General features: G+C 44.1%; 2 non-coding genes across 2 annotated transcripts; both read left to right on the top strand.

Moving 5' to 3' along the window:
• The first annotated feature begins 372 nt into the window (after nt 1–372).
• On the top strand, nt 373–455 carry trnas-gga (transfer RNA serine (anticodon GGA)). The gene has a single exon. It is a non-coding gene; the product is annotated as a tRNA-Ser (tRNA).
• A 9,328-nt stretch (nt 456–9,783) lies between these two features.
• LOC147088104 (U1 spliceosomal RNA) lies at nt 9,784–9,948 on the top strand. The gene has a single exon (XR_015075520.1). It is a non-coding gene; the product is annotated as a U1 spliceosomal RNA (small nuclear RNA).
• Nucleotides 9,949–13,658: the final 3,710 nt, after the last annotated feature.

Below are 13,658 nucleotides of genomic sequence, written 5' to 3'. Positions count from 1 at the left end.
ATAAGTGAAGTAGAATATCCAGGCTGCCTGGCAGAAGACTGATCAATGAAGCGATTGTTCCCATTGGATGCAGGAAGGCAGCAGCAGTTTGCTCACCACTGTTCATTGCACGGTATCAAAGACTCCATTTTTACACAATAGGTAAGTTTGAAAAAATTAAAAGCTGCTTCCGTCCCTGGGTGGGCTCGAGCCACCAACCTTTCAGGTAATAACCGAACGCGCTGGCCCATTGCGCCACATAGACAGACAAAAAACGTTTTGCAATTCGAATTATTCCACAGGAACCCAAGTGATTATGTGCCAGAGCGTTCACAGCCGAGGCACCGATTTTGCAGCAAATGGGAAGCTGCATGGTTCCGAAGCCCCGTCGGGGTAGTCGTGGCCGAGTGGTTAAGGCGATGGAATGGAAATCCATTGGGGTTTACCTGCGCAGGTTCGCACTCCTGCCGACTATAGCACGAGGACGTCGTCCCAAATGATCCGTTTTCACTTAACTTGAACTGCTGACTTTCGGTTCCTGTGCCAAGATTCAAAGCTACAATCAAAGAACGATTGAAGCAGAAAGTATAACAAGCACTTCACTCATTATTAAATCACGGCATCACGAGAGTGCTAGGCCACAGGAGAATACTACGTTATTTAATGCTTTTGAAACCGTGAAAGCAATTTTAACCATCGAAAATATTTAGTTTGCAACCCATTGTAGAAAATGGACGTCGTCCGCACAGCCATCTTCCAGTTGATGCTGCTTCCTACTGCGATGCTTATTTAATGCACTAAGCCAGACGAGCCACAATTCTCAACCCCGCCGGCCAAGATCGGTACATTAGATCATAAGAAATAGGAGCAGGAATTGGCCATGCGGCACTCGATCCTGCTCCGCCATTCAATAACATCATGGCTCATCCTCTACCTCAACTGAAATTTACCGACCTAGCCCCATATACCTTAATTTCCATAATGTACAAATTTTTCTCGGTTTAGGAATGTACTCAATGACTGAACAGCCACAGCCCTCTGCGGTAAAAAATTCCAAAGATGCACAATCCTTAGAATGAAGCAATTTCTCCTCATCTAAATCCTAACTGGCCGGCCCCTGATTCTGAAACTTTGACCCCTAGCTCAGGACTCCACAACCAGGGTAAACAACCTCTCAGCATCCGCCCAGTCAATCCCTGAAAGAATTTATATGTTCTTTCTTTGTACAGTCTGCTGATTTCATTTCCCCACAGAAAACAATGTTTAACTGGATGGACACCCAGCGGGAAATACAATGCAACCGCAGAATTATGCGCCAACCACATTCCTTGACATGTACGCGGCCGTTTAAAGGGACAAATGTAGCACACGACTGAAAAGGCGATTTGAATCCCGTTCTTAATCTCGAATTGCCTCACTTTGGCCGAACGCCTTATGAAGCAGCAATTTGAATCAGACATTGCATTTATTTTCAGTCTCAAAACATTAAGTGATCACACACTGCAAACCGTACGCAAAAAGAAAAGCACAAGGCTCGTGCGAGTCACTAAACCGCATTCAAATACAGCAACCAACTCAGCTCGCGTCAAAGATTTTGTGATTAGAAATTCATACCTCTAGCTTTTGGCTGAAAACAAGAGATTGCAGGGGCTGCTTGCTTCTCGACCGCGGCGTCAGTGACAGGAACAAGTCATCCGCTCACAACCGAGTCCTCCAATATACTGGAGCTTATTGTGACGGAGCAGTTCAATCCTCAGGACCTGATTGGACACATTCAATGGGAGCGTTCTCGCGCCGCTCTATGTGATTGGTTGGTTGTTGTCACGTGATCAGGGTACAGGGCGATTCAAGGAAGCTGAAATTGTCTGGCAATTGTTATTGTTTCAAGCTTTCTGTTTTTATCCATGTAAGTGTAAAACTGAGGAAAGTGTAGAAAAAAGTCTTCAGAATGGATTATCTACTGAGGCCGATTTTCCTGCTGGATTTTCATGCAAGAACGCTGCACTTGGAATATTGGTATAAGGGAAGTAGAATATCCAGGCTGCCTGGCAGAAGACTGATCGATGAAGCGATTGTTCCCATTGGAAGCAGGAAGGCAGCAGCAGTATACTCACCACTGTTCATTTCACGGAATCAAGGACTGCATTTTTAAACAATAGATAAGTTTCCAAAAATTAAAATCTGCTCAAGCCCCTGGGTGGGCTCGAACCACCAACCTTTCAGTTAACAGCCGAACGCGCTGGCCACGACATCTCCGACGGTTAATTAGAACGACGAATCATCTCACTTGCTGCAAAATCGGTGCCTCTGCTGTGTGCTTTGCTGTGAACGGTCTGGTATATAATCACTTGTGTTCCGGTAGAATAGTTCCAATTGCAAAGTGTGTTTTCGCTGTCTTTGTCGCGCAATGGGCCAGCGCATTCGGCTGTTAACTGAAAGGTTGGTGGTTCGAGCCCACCCAGGGACGTGAGCAGTTTTTAATTTTTGCAAACATACCTATTGTATAAAAATTGATTCTTTGATTCCTTGAAATGAATAGTGGTGAGCATACTGCTGCTGCCTTCCTACTTCCAATGGGAACAATCGCTTCATCGATCAGTCTTCTGCCAGGCAGCCTGGATATTCTGCTTCCCTTGAACCAATATTCCAAGTGCAGCGTTCTTGCAATGAAAATCGAGCAGGAAAGTTGTCCACTATAGATAATCTATTCTGAAAACCCTTCCCTACACTTTCCTACATTTTACACTTATATGGATAAGAAAGGAAAGCATGAAACAATAACAATTGCCAGACAACTTCAGCTTCCTTGCATCGCACCGCACCCTGATCACGTGACAACAACCAACCAATCACATACAGCGGCGCGAGAACGCCCCCATTTGAATGTGTCCAATCAGGGCTGTAGCTGTTCAGTCTTTGAGTACATTCCTAACGGAGATGGATTTGTCCATTACGGAAATCAAGGTATATGGGGCTAGGTCGGTATTTTCAGTTGAGGCACAGGATCAGCCATGATTTATCGAATGGCGGAGCAGGATCGACGGCCGCATGGCCAAATCCTGCTCCTATTTCTCATGACCTAATGTACCGATCTTTGCCGGCGGTGTTGAGAACTGTGGCTCGTCTGGCTTAGTTCATTAAAGAAGCATCGCAGTAGGAAGCAGCATCAACTGGGAGATGGCTGAGTGGATGACATGCATTTTCTTCCATGGGTTGCAAAATAAATATTTTCGACGGCTAAAACATTGCTTTCCCGGTTTCAAGAGCATTTAGCAATGTGGTATAGTATTCTCCTGTGGCCTAGGCCTCTCGTGATGCCGTGATGTAATAACGTGGTGAAGTGCTTGTTTTACTTTCTGCTTGAACCGTTGTTTGATTGTAGCTTTGAATCTCTGCACAGGAACCAAAAGGCTGCAGTTAAAATTAAGTAAAATCCGGACGATTTGGGATGACAGCCTCGTTGCCGGAGTTTGACAGGATTCGAACCTGCGCGAGTAACCTAAACCATCATCCTAACCACTCGGCCACAACTACACCGACGCTGCCTTGAACACACGCTGCTTCTCAATTGCTGCAAAATCGGTGCCTCTGCTGTGAACGCTCTGGCACATAATCACTTGGGATCCTGTGGAATAATTGTGATGGAGCAGCTCAATCCTCAGCCCCTGATTGGACACATTCAATGGGGGCGTTCTTGCGCCGCTGTATTTTATTGAATGGTTGTTTTCACGTGATCAGTGTATGGGGCAATGTAAGGAAGCTGAAGTTGTCTGGCAATTTTTATTGTTTCAAGCTTTCCGTTCTAATCCATGTAAGTGTAAAACTGAGGAAAGAGTAGAAAAGGGTTTTCAGAATGGATTGTCAACTGTGGCTGATTTTCCAGCTGGATTTTCATTGCAAGAAAGCTGCACTTGAAATGTTGTTTTCCTGAATGAGCTGTTTGGACACCATTTATCTCTCTGCTGCTGTGTGATAAAGGGCAGTTACCAAGATTACCTGTAATCATCTGGCAGTATTCTCTGACTATATTCGCTGTGCATTTATGCATTTCTCCACTTCCACTGACGAAGGAGCAGCGCTGCGAAAGCTTGTAATTTCAAGTAAAGCTGTTGGACTATAACCTGGTGTTGTGTGATTTCTTACATTTGTCCACCCCATTCCAAGACCGGCATCTCCACATCATCTAAGCTTCTCAACGACTCATTCTTTACAAGTAATTTCCCCTTCATTCAGAAAGTGCTGCTGTTTTCTCATGTCGACTCTGCTAAAATATTGCAAATTATAATGATATACCCTTTCACAAAACGCTGCAATAATAAAGAGCCGGACATGCATATTTACATATAACCCTTAAAAGGAAACGAATGATCCCTCAGTAACTTTTCTTCAGGCAACGGAAAGTTTTCTGGAAATTAATCTCTCCTTCTATGTATTGCATCTGAAGTAAATGTTTGTCTTATCTTCATATGAACAATAATTCGGAATCTGATGTGTTTGAAAAAGCAATTATCAACTTTTGCCCATAAAGTCCGAAAGGCATAGGGACATAGTGAGGTTTTGGCCCATCAAGTCTTCAACACTTGTCACATTCACTCACTGTGGTTGAAATATTTCACCAATAAACCTACCTTCTTTTGTTTAAGCGGGTTTCACATTGTTGTCTTATAATAGTCCTGTGAAGTGTCTTGGGATGTTTTAACTATGTTAAAGGCGCTATATAAATACAAGTTGTTGTTGTCGTTTGCAATCTTTCTCACTCTTTTCAGTGTGATCATTCGGTATAATAATAGTGATTAAATGATATAAGGGAAAGCCACATTAAATGCTTAGAGAAGGAGGTGGATATCATGTCCCTTTATGTTGTTATATGTAAGGGAGACACCGGAAATATTGAAGTATTCGAGCCAACAGTTCAGCAATCCTAACTTCCTCCAGCATGGTCAGTACTTGCAGTAAGGCTTTGTTCCATTTCAGTCTTGCCGTAAATCAAAATGATGTCCTGTAGCAGGGAATATCACCAGGACCTTCTAATAACCGTGGCGTTTTCCTGAGCAAACAACATTAAAGGGCTGTCCTATGATGAGAAATGGGCCTATACTCTCGGGAGTTTAGAAGAATGAGAGGCGATCTCATTGAACCATACAAGATTCTGAAAGGGATTGAAAGGGTAGAGGCTGAGAGGTTGTTTCCCTTGGCTGGAGTGTCTAGAACTTGGGGGCATAGTCTCAGGATAAGGATTAGGCCATTTAAGAAGGAGATGAGGAGGTATTTCTTCACTCAGGGGGTTGTGCATCTTTAGAATTCTCTGCCCCAGAGGGATGTGAATGCTGAGTGTTTGAGTATATTCAAGGCTGAGATAGATAGATTATGACGGCTCAATGGGACGCATGGCTCTAACCACAAGCACTCATCAATACATAATGAATAACAGAAAATGGTTACTTCTCCAATAACCCTGCTGCCCGTATTGTGACTCGCACCAAGGCTCCTTCACACATCACCCCCTGTGCTCGCTGACCTGCATTGGGTCACGATCCAGCAACGCCTCGAATTTAAAATTCTCTTGTTTTGAAATCCCTCCAACAGCTCGCCCCTCTATTTCCCTGTAACCTCCAAGCAATACACACTACAACCAATACACACTTTAAGGCAACGCAGAAACGCAGTGTGCTGCAGGTCCCGTGCATCCAGTGAGCTGGCATTTAAAGAGAAAATACGTGCACGTGCTGAATTTTGAATAGGTCGCACAGCCCGTTGACGAGGCCGGGCAGGCCAAAGAAACAAATTAGAGGGACCATTGCCTATAACTCTCCGAGATCATATAATAGAATGGTTGCAGCACAGGAGGAGGCCATTCGGCCTGTCGAGCCCATCCCGGCTCACTAAAACAGCACTTGAGCTAGACTCACTCCCCCACCCTTTCCCCGTAGCCCTGCAATTTTTTTCCTTTCAGGTCCATATCCAATTCCCTTTTGAAAGCCACAATTGAATCTGCCTGCAGCATCCTTTCAGGCAGTGAAATCCAGATGCTATCCACACGCTACATAATCAATTTTCCCTCATGTTGCCTTTGATCTCTGTGCTCCTGCAATTCGGGCCTTTTGCTTCACCTTTGACGGGCGTGCTTTCAGCTGCCTAGGCACTAAAATCAGGAAATCCCTCCCGAAACTGCGCCACTTCTCTGCCTCTCCTCCTTTAAGATTCTCCTTAAAACCTAACTTTTCGACCAAGCTTTTGGTCATCTGCCCTAATATCTCAAATGCAAAAGCAATATACTGCGGATGCTAGAAATCTGAAATAAAAACCGAAAATGCTGCAAATACACAGCAAGTCCTGCAGCATTTGTGGAGAGAGTAACAGAGTTGTTGGAGAGAAGAGCAGAACTTCATCAATATGGGCATTCTTAAAAGAGAAGTGGCAGTGAATTAAACAGTAATACAGTTCTTACGAAGGGTCATCGAACTGAAACTTTAACCATGTTTTTCTCTCTCCACAGATGCTGGCTGTCCTGCTGAGCATTTCCAGCATTTTCTGTTTTTATGTCCTAATATCTTCTTGTGCGGCAGGATGTGAATTTTGTTTGATAACGCTCCTGTGGAGTGCCTTGGGACGCTTTACTACATTAATGGTGCTATATAAATACAAGATAACAAGTCAATAAGGAGAAACTGTTTCCAGTGTCAGTTACAGGGGCAACAGATTTAAGAAAATTTGCAAAATAACCAATAGGATGTTTCCCCACCTCCCTCTCGAGGTGAAAAAAGTGATGCAGAAAATAGTTGTGAGTGCCTGCAATGCTCTGCCTGAAAGGGTGGTTGAAGTGAATTGAATAGTAATGTTGAAAAGGTAAATTGGATAATCTTTGAAGGTAAAATCATTGCAGGGATTTGGTGAAAGAACAGAGGAGTATGATTAATTGGATAGCCCTTTGAAAGAGCCAGCAGAGGTACGATGGGCTGAATGACCTGGTTCTGTGCTGTATCATTTTTTCTGTAGTTAACAAGGTTAAACATTTTGCCGAAGTGCAGAGTTGGCAGGCAGCTTTGAAAATCTGGTTGTACGCGATGAGGAATTGTAAGTGTGAATAAGTTTTGATTTTTTGTGGAAAAATATGTAATTTCTCAGTTGTAAGGATGAATATAAATGTGAGCATAAAGTGGGAATACGCAAGAGGCCCGAATTGCAGAGCACAGAGATAAAAGACAACATGAGAGAACTTTTTTTACGATGAGTGTGGATAGCATCTGGAATTCACTGCCTTAAAATGTGCTGGAGGCAGATTCAATTGTGGCTTTCAAAAGGGAATTGGATATGGACCAGAAAGGAAAGAAATTGCAGGGCTACGGGGTAAGTGTGGAAGAGTGGGACTAGCTGAAGTGTTGTTTCAGAGAGCCGGCACGGGCTCGAAAGGTCGATATGGCCTCCTTATGTGCTGCAACCATTCTATTATATGATCTCGGAGAGTTGTAAACATTGATCCCTCTAATTTGTTTCTTTGGCCCGGCCGACCCGTCAACGGGCTGTGAGACCTATTCAAAATTCAGCAGATGCATGTTCTTTCTCGTTAAATGCCGGCTCACCGTATGCGTGGGACGTGCAGCACGCTGCATTTCTGCGTGGCCTTAAAGTGTATATTGGTTATAGTGTGTATTGATTGGAGGTTACAGTGAAAGGGAGGGGCGAACCCGTGGAGGGATTTCAAAACTAGTGAATTTTAAAATCGAGGCGTTGCTGGACCGTGACCCAATGCAGGTCAGCGAGCAGAGGGGGTGATGAGTGAACGAGACTTGCTGTGAGTCATGATATGCGCAGCAGGGTTTTTGGCGAAGTAACCCTTTCCGTTTCTTCTTTATTTATTGATGTGTGCGTGTGGTTAGAGCAGGAGTAGGCCATGCATCCCCTTGAGCCATCAAAATCTTTTGATCACAGCCTTGAATACACTCAAACGCTCAGCATTCATAGCCCACGAGGGCAGAGAATTCCAAAGATGCACAACCCTCTGAGTAAAGAAATTCCTCCTCATCTCTGACTTAAATGGCCTACCCCTTATCCTGAGACTATGCCCCCTAGTTCTAGACACTCCAGCCAAGGGAAACAACCTCTCAGCATCTACCCTTTCAAAGCCTTTCAGAATCTTGTCTGGTTCAATGAGATCACCTCTCATTCATCTAAACTCCCGAGAGTATAGGCCCATTCTAGGCCATAGGCCATAGACCATAGAGTTATACAGCACAGAAAGAGGCCGTTCGGCCCATCGTGTCTGCGCCGTCCATCAAGCCCTGTCCAATATAATCCCATTTTCCAGCATTTGGTCCATAGCCTTGTGTGCAATGGCATTTCAAGTGCTCATCCAAATGCTTCTTGAATGTTGTGAGGGTTCCTGCCTCTACCACCCTTTCAGGCAGTGAGTTCCAGATCCGAACCACCCTCTGGGTGAAAAAGTTCCTCCTCAAATCCCCTCTAAACCTCCTGCCCCTTACCTTGAATCTATGCCCCCTTGTTATTGAACCCCCTACTAAGGGGAAAAGTTCCTCTTTAACTACCCTATCTATGCCCCTCATCATTTTGTACACCTCAATCAGGTCCCCCCTCAGCCTTCTTTGCTCCAAGGAAAACAACCCCAGCCTGTTTAGTCTTTCTTCATAGCTGAGGCGCTCCATCCCAGGTAACATCCTGGTGAATCTTCTCTGCACCCTCTCCAAAGCAATCACATCCTTCCTATAGTGAGGCGACCAGAACTGCACACAGTACTCCAGCTGTGGCCTTACCAGCGTTTTGTACAGCTCCATCATAACCTCCCTGCTCTTATATTCTATGCCTCGGCTAGTGAAGGCAAGTATCCCATATGCCTTTTTAACCACCTTATCTACCTGTTCTAAACAACTTTTCATCATAGGGCAGCCCTTTGATGTTGTTTGCAAAGGAAAATGCCACAGTTCTTAAAAGGTCCTGGTGATATTCCCTGCTGCAGGACATCATTTTGATTTAAGGAAAGACTGAAGCAGAACAGGAGAATGCCTTATTGGAAGCAATGACCGTGCTGGAGGAAGTTGGGTTTGCTGCACTGTTGGCTCGAAAACTTCAATATTTCCAGTGACTCCCTTACATATAACAACATTAAGAAACATTTATTTTCCACCTCCGTCTCTCAGCTCTTAATGTGGCTTTTCCTTATATCATTTAATCACTATGAGGACAATGATCAGACTGAAAATAAAGAGAAAGATTGCAAACAACAACAAATTTTATTTCTATAGCGTCTTTAACGTAGTAAAAAAGTAAATAAGACAAAAAATGTGAAACCCGCTTAAAAAAAAGAAGGTAGGTTTATTGGTGTAATATTGCAACCACAGTGAGTGAATGTGACAAGTGATGAAGTCTTGCTGGGCCAGAACCTCACTATGTCCCTTTCGGTCCTTATGGGCAAAACTTGAAAATTGCTTTTTCAAACACAATGGATTCGGAATTATGGTTCATGTGAAGATATGACAAACATTTACTTCAGATGCAATAAATATAAGGAGAGATTTATTTCCAGAAAACATTCTGCGGCCGTAAGAAAGTTAGTGAGTGAGCGTTTGTTTCATTTTAAGGGAAATGAGCGAATATGCATTGCCGGCTCTGCATTATTGCAGCGTTTTGTCAAAGGGTACAGCATTATATATTGCAATATTTTAGCAGAATCGACAGGAGAAAACAGCAGCACTTTCTGAATGAATGGACATTGTGATTTAAAAAAAGGTCTCGTTGAGCCGGTAAGAGGCAGTGGAAGATGTGGCGAGGCAGTGTGTGCACCTGGAAAACTTACTTACCTGGCAGGGGAGAAACCATGATCAAGAAGGTAGTTTTGCCAGGGTGAGGTTAGCTCATTGTACTTCGGGTGTACTGACGCCTGTGATGTCCCCAAATGCGGGATACTCGACTGCAAAATTTCTGATAGCCGGGCACTGCGTTCGCGCTCTTCACTGGCTTTGCAATTAAAGTTAGATTTTGCAACTGACCTCTCAAATGCACAGTTATTTTGCTTTCAATCCTAACTTTGCTTTATTCCCGATAGAGGGAGCTGTGACACAAAACGGCCTTTCTCCAAAACACAGCGTATTCAAATTGACTCATAAGCGATTCCCAAAGCTCACATTTCAATTTCTCTCTACGCTCACGTTGATATTTATCCTGACAACTGAGAAATTACATATTTTGCACAAAAAATCTAAAATTATTTACACTTACAAGTCCACACCGCTTACAACCAGATTTTCGAACCTGCCTGCCAACTCTGCATGATGGCAAAATATTTAACCTTCTTAACTGCAGAAACATTGATACAGCACAGAACCAGGTCCATCGTATCTCTGCTGGCTCTTTCAAACGGCTATCCAATTAATAATAATCCTCTGTTCTTTCACCAATTCCCTGCAAAAATTTTACATTCAAATATTATCCAGATTACCTTTTCAACATTACTATCAGTTTGCTTCAACCACCCTTTCCGGCAGAGCATTGCAGGCACTCACAACAATTTTCTGCATCACTTTTTTTCACCTTCTCGAGGGGGAGGCGGGGAAACATCCTACTGGTTCTTTTGCAACTTTTCTTAAATATGTTGCCCCTGTAACTGACACTGGAAACAGTTTCACTATATTGACTTGTTATCTTATATTTATATAGCACCATTAATGCAGTAAAACATCCGAAGGCACTCCACAGGAGCATTATCAAACAAAATTTCACACACTGCCGCACAAGAAGATATTAGGACAGAAAAACAGAAAATGCTGGAAATACTCAGCAGGTCAGGCAGCATCTGTGGAGAGAGAAAAACAGAGTTAATGTTTCAGGTCGATGACCCTTCGTCAGAACCGCATTACTGTTTAATTCACTGCCACTACTCTTTTAAGAATGCCCACATTGCTGAAGTTCTGCATCTTCTCTCCAACAACTCTGTTACTCTCTCCACAGATGCTGCCTTACTTGCTGTGTATGTGCAGGATTTTCGGATTTCATTTCCGATTTCCAACAGCCACAGTATTTTGCTTTTGTACTTGAGATATTAGGACAGATGACCAAAAGCTTGATCGATATGTTAGGCTTTAAGGAGCGCCTTAAAGGAGGAGAGACAGAGAAGTGGCGCAGCTTCGGGAGGGAATTCCTGATTTTGGGGCTAAGCAGCTGAAAGCACGCCCATCAACGGTGAAGCAAATAAAATAGGAATATGCAAGAGGCCCGAATTGCAGGAGCACAGAGTTCAAAGGCAACATGAGGGAAAATTGTTTCTGTTGCGTGTGGATAACATCTAGCATTCACAGCCTGAAAGGGTGCTGCAGGCAGATTCAATTGTGGCTGTCAAAAGGGAATTGGATATGTACCTGAAAGGAAAAAAATTACAGGGTTACAGGCAAAGGGCGGGGGAGTGGGATTAGCTGAAGTGCTGTTCCAGAGAGTCGGCACGGTCTCGACAGACCGAATGGCCTTCTTCTGGGCTGCAACCATTCTATTATATGATCTCGGAAATTTGTAGGCAATGGTCCCTCTAATTTGTTTCTTTGGCCCGCCCGACCCCGTCAACGGGCTGTGCGACCTATTCAAAATTCAGCACGTGCATATTTTTTTTCTTTAAGGCTCACCGGATGCACGGGACCTGCAGCGCACTGCGTTTCTGCGTGGCCTTGAAGTGTGTATCCGATGAACATAGGGTCTGATGAAAGGGTGGAACTGAAAAAATCAGTATTTGTAGGGAAATTGTGTTAGGAAAATTGATGGGACTGAAGGCCGATAAATCCCCAGGGCCTGATAATCTACATCCCAGGGAACTTAAGGAAGTGGCCCTAGAAATAGTAGATGCATTGCTGGTCATCTTCCAGAACTCGATAGACTCTGGAATGGTACCCATGGATTGGCGGGTAGCTAATGTTACCGCACTATTCAAAAAAGATGGTAGAGAAAAGGCGGGGAATTATAGACCGGTAAGCTTGATATCGGTAGTGGGGAAAATGCTAGAGTACTTTATAAAATATGTAATAGCAGAGCACTTGGAAAGCAGTGACTGGATCAGACAAAGTCAACATGGATTTACAAAAGGTAAATCATGCTTGACTAAACTACTGGAATTTTTTGAGGATGTAACTGGTAAAATAGATAAGGGAGAACGAGTGGATGTGGTGTATTTGGACTTTCAGAAGGCTTTCGATATGGTCCCGCATAAGCGATTAGCGTGCAAAATTAAGGCACATGGGATTGGGGGCAAGGTATTGACTTGGATAGAGAACTGGTTGGCGGACAGAAAGCAAAGATTTGGAATAAATGGGTCGTTTTCCGAGTGGCAGGCAGTGACTAGTGGGGTACCGCAAGGTTCGGTCCTAGGACCCCAGCTGTTTACAATATATATTAATGATCTGGACGAGGGAATTGGATGTAATATCTCCAAATTTGCAGACGACACAAAGCTGGGGGGGAGGGTATGCTTTGAGGAGGATGTCGTGAAACTCCAGCACGATTTGGACAGGCTGGGTGATTGGACAGAAACATGGCAAATGCACTATAATGTGGATAAATGTAAGGTTATCAACTTTGGTGGCAAAAACAGGAAGGCAGATTAATATTTGAATGGTAATAGATTGGGAGAAGGGGAAGTGCAAAGAGACCTGGGTGTTCTTGTACACCAGCCGCTGAAGGTAAGCATGCAGGTGCAGCAGGCGGTTAAGAAGGCAAATGGTATGTTGGCCTTCATAGCAAGAGGGTTCGAGTACAAGAACAACGATGTCTTGCTGCAGTTGTGCAGGGCCTTGGTGAGACCACACCTTGAGTATTGTGTGCAGTTTTGATCGCCTTACCTGAGGAAGGACGTTCTTGTCATGGAAGGAGTGCAGCGAAGATTCACCAGGCTGATACCTGGGATGGCAGGAATGACGTATGAGGAGAGATTGTGTCGATTGGGCTTATACTCACTGGAGTTTAGAAGATTGAGAGGGTATCTCATCGAAAACTATAAAATTCTGTCAGGCCTGGACAGACTAGATGCAGGAAGGATGTTTCTGACGGCCGGGGAGTCCAGAACCACGGGTCATAGTCTAAGGATAAGGGGTAAGCCATTTAGGACTGAAATGTGGAGGAATTTCTTCACCCAGAGAGTGGTGAACCTATGGAATTCTCTGCCGCAGCGGGCGGTGGATGCCAGTTCATTAAGTATATTCAAGAAAGAGTTGGATATATTTCTTAAGTCTAAAGTGATCAAGGGATATGGGGAGAAGGCAGGGACCGGGTCCTGAATTTGGATGATCAGCCATGATCTAATTGAATGACGGAGCAGGCTCGAAGGGCCAAAAGGCCTACTGCTGCTCCTATCTTCTATGTATGTATCTATGTATGTATTGGTTGTAGTGTGTATTGGTTGGAGGTTACAGGGAAAGGGAGGGGCGAGCCCGTGGAGGGATTTGAGAACAAGAGAATTTTTAAATCGAGGCGTTGCTGGACCGTGACCCAATGCAGGTGAGCGAGCACAGGGGGTGATGGGTGAGCGAGACTTGGTGCGAGTCCCGATACGGGCAGCAGGATATTTGGAGAAGTAACCCTTTTCTGTTACTTCTTTATGTATTAATGAGTGCGCGTGGTTAGAGCCATGTGGCCCATTGAGCCGCAATAATCTATCTATCGCAGCCTTGAATATACTCAAACACTCAGAA

This window comes from Somniosus microcephalus, unplaced genomic scaffold (assembly GCF_052327205.1).
Source record: "Somniosus microcephalus isolate GS21.2 unplaced genomic scaffold, FLI_Smic_1.0 unresolved_chr5, whole genome shotgun sequence".
Classification (NCBI taxonomy): Eukaryota; Metazoa; Chordata; class Chondrichthyes; order Squaliformes; family Somniosidae; genus Somniosus; species Somniosus microcephalus.
This window is presented reverse-complemented; position numbering and strand designations above follow the sequence as displayed.